The sequence below is a fragment of the Helianthus annuus genome, chromosome 13, assembly GCF_002127325.2.
Source record: "Helianthus annuus cultivar XRQ/B chromosome 13, HanXRQr2.0-SUNRISE, whole genome shotgun sequence".
Taxonomy (NCBI): domain Eukaryota; kingdom Viridiplantae; phylum Streptophyta; class Magnoliopsida; order Asterales; family Asteraceae; genus Helianthus; species Helianthus annuus.
This window is the reverse complement of record NC_035445.2, coordinates 93,141,232-93,148,966: the sequence shown is the minus strand read 5'-3', so window position 1 is coordinate 93,148,966 and position 7,735 is coordinate 93,141,232. Positions and strand designations below refer to the sequence as shown.

Sequence of the window (7,735 nt, the reverse complement as noted above, 5' to 3'; positions counted from 1 at the left end):
CCCCGCAATTTCTTCCGACGCCTCCCTGTGTATACTACAACTTGGAGCAGTTTCCCTCATCCTGTTGACCTCCGCCTCCAAACGGAAGATCTCCTCGAGGTTGAATGGATCCGAAGTGTTTGTAATCTCCGGCTCCTGATTTAGATCAGGGATAATTAAGTTTTGGGCCTTTTTCTTGGGTTTTTTGCCGCGTTTGGGCCTGCATGTGATATAACTGGGCCTAGTATTGTTTGGGCCATTATGTGAAGCTGGGGCCCCTGAAGTAGAATTAACCAAGTTGGGCTCATGTGACGGGGACCCACCTCGAGAAGCAACCTCAACATCCATCCTTGGACTACCAAGGGACCGTCCCCAAGTGCCACCTCAGTTTCCTCGAGAATAGGAGAATCATGATGACGTTCCTGCTGATGATTTTCCCCATATGAAAGTTTTCCTCCCCCAGACGCATGTGTCATCGAGTCCCCATGCACCCCACCATTTGGTAACTCAACAGGCGCCACCGGCTCCTCGTCTTCCATCTGACAACTCCCTTCTCCGTTTACCCGTCGACGGATTTCCGGTGAAGAATTGATTTCCTGGCATCGGATTTCACCTTCCTCCACTTCATCTTCTTCGCCATCGCCAGCGGCATATATTTCTTCATCATCATCGCCAGCAACAGAAGCCATTGACGGTGGTGTATTTAATGTTGGTGATGACGTTAAGTCTAACTGCTTGGTCCAATCGTTTACTTCCTCAATCGCCCAGGTTTTGAATTCCTTCTCCTTTTGAATTCCTTCTCCCCCACCTCAGATTCACCTCCTCCTCAATCCGTTTTGGGGACGATGTTACCACACCGCAGATACTTTTTGAGTTATCATTAGAGGCCCACGTAAAATCCGACTCCCAGACCAGTTTACCCAGTTGCTCACCTATTTTATCATAAACCTTGTTTTCTCGAAGGTAAATCGGCACCCCGTGAATCCTTACCCAGGCGAGTCGTTCGAATGGGAAGTCCGGACCTTTCCAAAGGACCACTGTTGACAGAACTGGTTCCCACGCCATCGCCTTGTTTTCCATAAAATCAACAGCCGTGGACTTATCTTTGAACACTATCAGTACCTTCAATCCACCAACATAAGAAACCAGGTTTTCCACATACCCGCCAGAAGTCAACACCGACCTGATCTTTGCCAAAGCATGAACATCTTTAGCATCACCAATTACTGATCTCCACATACAGTGGTTTGGATATAAGGCACTTTTGTTGTCCGAAACCACCGATTTCTTAATTTGTGCATCACCATTACTGTAGGTATAATTGTTTGTAACCTGTTTTGGCACGTACAACACCTTTGGTGGGGCTGGTGGCTTTTGAAAAACAGGAGCACGTTGTTGTTTCTCCTGAACCCAGGCAAATTCTTTATGATCTTTGTCATATCTGGCGATTGACACACTAAGTTTTGCTTCGTAAATACGCACCGTATTCATACCTGCTAACACGTCTTTGATGTTAGTCACTCCCTCGTATCTAATGAAACCGAAGTGATTTCCTCTTGCATCTCTTTCCTTGGCCACATACGCATCTTTGACGACGCCGTATGGTTGGAAGGCCTTCCATAGTAGTGATTTCGAAGTTCCGTCCGGTAAGTTGGTTACATAGAATGTTGTCAATGGAAGTTGATGATTCCGGTCGTACCTTCCCTGTCTCACCTGTCTCTGCTCTCCTCCTCTCGTCATCCTCCAATCAAGCTACATGTTAACGCACAGACAGTCTCTCTCTCAGAGCTTACCTTTCTCTCTCTATGTTCTCTCTATATTCTGATGCTATGTGTTGGAAAGTAAAGTAAAGAAAAAAGGGAAATTGTGTCGGATGGTGAAAAGCAACGTGTCCACAAATTACAAAAAGGAAAAAAACCACCAATCAAGCATAAGGTACAACTTGGATAGCCTACAAATGTTACAAATTAGACTATATATAAATGGAAGATGATGCGTGTTAGTGTATATATGTTTTTAGATATATATTTAAGCCCTTTTTACACTTTTAGCCAAGTTTTAAATTTATAAAACACGATATTTACTAACACTAAACACACATATGGGCAAGTGCACCCATCGTGGACGTAGTATAGTGTTGGTAAGATACCGAGGTCGTCCAAGGACACAAGAGCTTTTAATACCGGTTTATCCTCAACGTCTAATCAAATCAAAAAGGTTAGAAAAATGTTTTAAACTAAGAAAAATAAAAACTAACTAAATGCTGAAAATAAAAATAAAATAAAAACAGATAGACAAGATGAATCACTTGGATCCGACACGTGTATTAGTATAACCTTTGATTATTTTCGCACTTTTGCACTTGTTTAAGAGATTATCTTAGTTATTGTAGTAGGCCCCTCTTTTGAAGGCGACGTTACCCTCAACCCAGTAGTTTGAGTCAGCAAGGATACAATCCTAAAGGGTCGGATTATTGGAAGATAATGAATTAAGTTATTAATGCAAATTGTGGTAGGCCCCGCTTCTGGCGGTGACGTTACCCTCGGCTAAGTAGTCTGAGTCAGCAGGGATACAGTCCTAAATAGCCGGGTTATAGTATTAATAGTAGTTAACTTATGAGGGGGTCAAAGAGTTTGGATCCCCGCCATCCAATACCTATGGGCATTGAAGGAGATCCTACTAAATTTGACCCAGGTCCCAAGCAGGACCTCTAAACGCTGAACAAGGGCAAGACCCTTACCAAACCGTTCCCTTAACCCCCGACCAGGTAGCCAACATACCTCCATATAGACCGTGGAGATATGAATGGTGAAAATCTTTTATTTTATAAAGACAGTAAAATAATGCCAAGACACCACGGACAAACGATAAGGAAAGATCACCTTCAACATAAGTAACTAGTTATTAAAGTCATTAATACAAAACCAAATAAAAAGTGCAAAAGATTAAAAATAAAAAGTATTATACTAAACACTTGTCTTCACCAAGTGATGTAAGAGACTTAGGCAAACATGGCCTTGATTGTCAAGAACTCTTACGATCAATCTTGGATCCCGAGACGACTCACACACTCTACGATGGACAATGGATGATGGTGGTGGATGATGGTGTTATGGTGGTGGGTGGTGGATGAGGTGTGAGAGAGGTGGTGTGCCAAGGGATGAGAGAGAATGAAGCCAAGCTCCTCTATTTATAGGCTGAACAGAAGGCTGGACACGGCCCCGTGTCCGCTGGACACAGCCCCGTGCCCGCCTGACACTCTCTCTCCTCATTAATTGTAATTGCGAATTACAATTAATGCGCCTGCTGTACTTTCACCACGCCCCCGTGCTCGCTGGACACGGCCCCGTGGTGGGCAATGGAAGCTTCTACTGGTTTGTCTTTTCTGCTGATTCCTGGGCACGCCCCCGTGTTTGCTGGACACGGGGCGTGTTCAGACTCTGTTTCCTTCTTTTTGCCTTGGGAGGTGCCGTTGAGGGTCCGGGCAGTCCACTTTTGTTCCTTTTCTTGTATTTATGGTAGAATAAGTGGTCTTTTTGCTTCTTTTGTGATTTTGAGCTCATTTCATCCTGAAAATACAAAAGAAAGACAAAAACACTCTTTTTCCAACATTAGTACTTTAAAAAGGGTTAGTTTTATGCCTTAATTGATGTGTTTTATATGTTGCATTTTACACACATCAAATACCCCCACACTAGAACTTTTGCTTGTCCTCAAGCAAAACTCTTTAAATGTGGCTTACACTCCCAAATGGAATAGGTAGAAGAGAAGTTTTTTTTTTTTTTTTTTTTAGCTTGTCCTAGAGTGTCGGGAATCCAAGGTTTTTTATAGGCTTTATTTTTATTTATTTACAATCCTATTCGTTATGATTTATTTTGAACTTTTCATAAGATAAACTACTTAGTTTGGCATAACATGCTTTATTAAAATTCCATTTATATACAAGTTCACATACCTCACGGGAGATCACTCAACACTCGGCCGAAGGTGTATATTTTAGTGAATCACTCGAGAGCGGCACGGAACTTACGTATTTCCATAGGCTTGCCAAGCAATCAATCCTCCTCCTTTTTAACTTTTTACCTTTGTAAATATCAAGAGGACTTTTTTGGGTGAAGGCTTGGGTTTAAAGGTGGGTGGTTGGTTAGTGGTTAGTAAAAAGGGCGAAAAATCGTAACAAGTGTCGGTTTTCGTAAAATACCTTGTTTTTAGTGACTTATTATTTTTGAAGTATTTCTCCAAACAAGCTTTTTATAGCTTTTGTTTGTTTTTTTTTTTGACTTCATCATCATTTTTTTTTTTTAAGGTCACATGAAAGGGCAAGTTGACGAAAAACCGAGCTTGTTACTAAAATAAAGGGTGAAAAAATGAAAAAGGTTTTTGGTGGGTAAAAATGGTTTTTGGGTAATGAAATGAAAGGTTTAGGCTCAAAGGGGCTATCTAGGGGGATTTTGGGTAGGTTAAAAAAAATGAAAAATAATGGTTTTGAAAGAAAAATAGTTAGTCCTAATGCCTCCATCATTTACTTACTTGGGTTTAAGTTGGTAAGGACTGGGAATGTATCGTTGTGGCAAGTTCTAGATTTGTAAGGACCGAGCGGCTATTCACACAAGAAACGAAAAATGAGCATTTAATCTAAATATGTGTATTTTTATGCTCAATAAAGGCTCAAAACTCACTTTTGTGGGAATGGGTTTTTAAATGTGACCAAGCATATATAATCGAATTTTAAACTAGACTTGTTATGCCGTTTCATAATTTTCTTATGTTGGTTCCTTTTTTTATCACGACGCTATCGGTTGTAAACTTGTAAAAATATAACCTTTTTAGAACTTGTTCTTCCCAACTTAAACTAAGACAAGTAAATAAAAAAAATGAAAAAGTTTTTGAAAAAAATTTGGGGTGTTTAGCGGTTCCAATAGAGTTTTGTGTAAGGCTTGTGTTTAGGATTTTGCAAAATTTCAAGGTTTTAGCATCCCCCCCCCACACTTAAATTACACATTGTCCTCAATGTGTCCAAAAATAATATTTTTGGTTGATTAGAATGTATAAAAGTGTGTTAAAAAGCAAAGATTTATGTTACTGGCAGTCTGGACACGGCCCCGTGTTCACCGGGCACCGCCCCGTGGTCAAGTGCCAGTAACAAAAATTTCAGAATTGAAACAGAAGCCTGGACACGGGGGCGTGTCCGCTGAACACGGCCCGTGTCCAGTTACCTGAACTGGGTGATTTTTCTGCAGGGGTTCAGCACGGGGCCGTGTTGGTTGAGCACGGCCCGTGTTGAGCCTTCTGTGACGGAGATTTTTGTCGGGTTGCTCTGTTCTTCGTGCATGGTTCCATTTTTCTCGTTCCCTTTTTCATCCATTACCACCATGAGTGTGTTTTATTCTGCAAAAATTAAAAGATTAAACTAAACTAAACTAAGGATAGATCCGCGGAATGCCTCCGTGGTGCGCCACGTTTATAAGGGTCCTTGGCTAGACCCGATTTCTGGTTATATCTTTTCTGAGTGGAGTGCCTTGCTTCCCAAGTTACACCGTCGGAGAGCGGCATCCAAGCTTGAATCAATAACCTTCATGTAATTGACTGGGTCGTCGTCTTCTATTTTCTTCCCAACTCCGAACTTCACCTCATCGTCCCCATGCCTTAAAGTCAGTGTCCCTTCATTCATGTCTACCACTGCTTGTGCTGTGGCAAGGAAGGGTCTCCCTAGGATAAGGGGGACCTCGGTGTCCTCCTCCATATCGAGTATGACAAAGTCAACGGGATAAACGAATTTGCTTACCCTTACCAAGACATTCTCGATGACACCTTGTGGGAACTTGACTGATCGATCGGCGAGTTGTATGCTTATTTTTGTAGGGCTCGTGGTTCCCAAGCCAAGCCTTTTGAACATTGACGAGGGCATGAGGTTAATGCTAGCCCCTAAGTCGGCCAAGGCATTGCGAACGGGTGATTCCCCTATTGAACATGGAATCGTGAAACTTCCGGGATCGATTTTCTTTTGGGGTAGTTTATTGAGTACGAGGGCAGAGCATTCTTCGCCTAAATTAACTAATTGCAAATTTTCAATTTTCTTTTTATGTGTAAGGAAGTCCCTCATAAATTTAGAGTATTTGGGCATTTGGGTTAGGACTTCGATAAAAGGAATATTGACATGCAATTGTTTTAACAAACTTTCGAATTTTGCGAATTGCTCATTGGTTTTTTGACGAATTAACCTACCGGGGTATGGAACTCGAGGAGCCTTGGTAGGTTCTGGTGATGGGGGAGAGTTCTTTTCCTGCAGATGTGTTGGCATTGTTTCTTCCGTTGGTTGAGGTACTTCTGCAGGCCCTACGGTGCGGTTTCGTAGTGTGATGAGGTGAACTTGCGCCTTTGGGTTTGTTTCGGTATTGCTAGGTAATGCGCCTTGCGGTCTCTCGGAAAAATTTTGTGCTAGTTGATTTATTTGTTTTTCTATGTTTTGAATGCTAGCTTGTTGATTCCTAAAATTAGATTCTAATTGTAGAAATCTTTCCGAGTTTTTCTTATCGGTGTCGGAGACGAGGCGAGATATAGTATCTTCGAGCCTTTCTCGTCCACCTTGTTGTTGAGTGAAATTTTGTGACTCATTTCTTGATTGCTGAAAGTTAGTTCGTTGGGTTTGTTGGTTACTACTATTGCCGGTTTCCCTCCAACCAAGGTTTGGGTGGTTTCGCCATCCTTGGTTGTAAGTTCCCGTTGGAGGACCCGACGGCCTAGGTCTATTATCAATGTAGTTTACCATTTCTTGTTGATCGTCCGTTTCTTTCATGCAACTCCAATTTTCATGTGACCCACCACACCCTTCACAAGCCATAACCGAGTCTGTTTTTGTCATTTCTAGTTTTTTTATTTTTGAAGAAAGGGCCTCGATTTGGGCTTGTAAAGAGGTGCTTTCGTCGACCTTATGGGCGCCCGGGGCGATAGACTTATTTCCCCGGGGAGTGTGCCATTGAAAATTGGTTTGAGCAATTTCCTCAATTTGATTATATATTTCGTGTGGGCGTCGATTACCTAAAAGTCCCCCGGAGCTAGAATCAAGTGTCTGCCTAGTGTGTGGCAACAATCCATTGTAGAAAGTGGATACTTGTTGCCATATTGCGAGGCCATGATGGGGACACTTGCGTAGTAGCTCCTTGAACCTTTCCCATGTTTCATATAAGGATTCCCCGTCCTCTTGTGAGTATGTATTAATTTCAGCCATTAATTTAGCAGTTTTAGAAGGAGGGAAATACTTATATAGAAACTTTTGGGCTAGTTCATCCCAGGTGTTTACCGATCCAGCTGAGAGGGTGTTGAGCCAAGCTTTCGCTCGGTCTTTTAGTGAGAACGGAAACATACGGAGGCGTATGGCGTCGTTTGATGCTCCATTGATCCGAAAGGTATCACATATTTCTAAGAAATTAGTTATATGTAGATGAGGATCCTCGTCCGCAAGCCCGTGGAAGGTTGCGGAGTTTTGGAGCATTTGTATCAAATGCGGTCGGAGCTCGAAGTTATTGGCTTCGACATTCGGAGCATTGATAGCGACGCCTAGATTACCTACGGTGGGCCGTAGATAATCCATAAGGGTACGTTGGTCCGCCATTGGGGGTGGATCACCCGAAACCTTCTCTTGGTTTTTGGCTTTTAACCTTTTTCTGAGAAAGCGTTCGGGTTCTTCTAGCGGTTCTTTTATGTCTTTATTAGAACTGGAGCTCATACACTATGTGAGGATGGTGTCGGGTTCCAA

The 7,735-nt window shown here is 42.3% G+C and overlaps 1 non-coding gene across 1 annotated transcript; it reads left to right on the top strand.

The window, feature by feature from the left end:
* Window positions 1-7,106: 7,106 nt before the first annotated feature.
* LOC118486039 lies at window positions 7,107-7,213 on the top strand. Its single transcript, XR_004877895.1, has one exon. It is a non-coding gene; the product is annotated as a small nucleolar RNA R71 (small nucleolar RNA).
* Window positions 7,214-7,735: the final 522 nt, after the last annotated feature.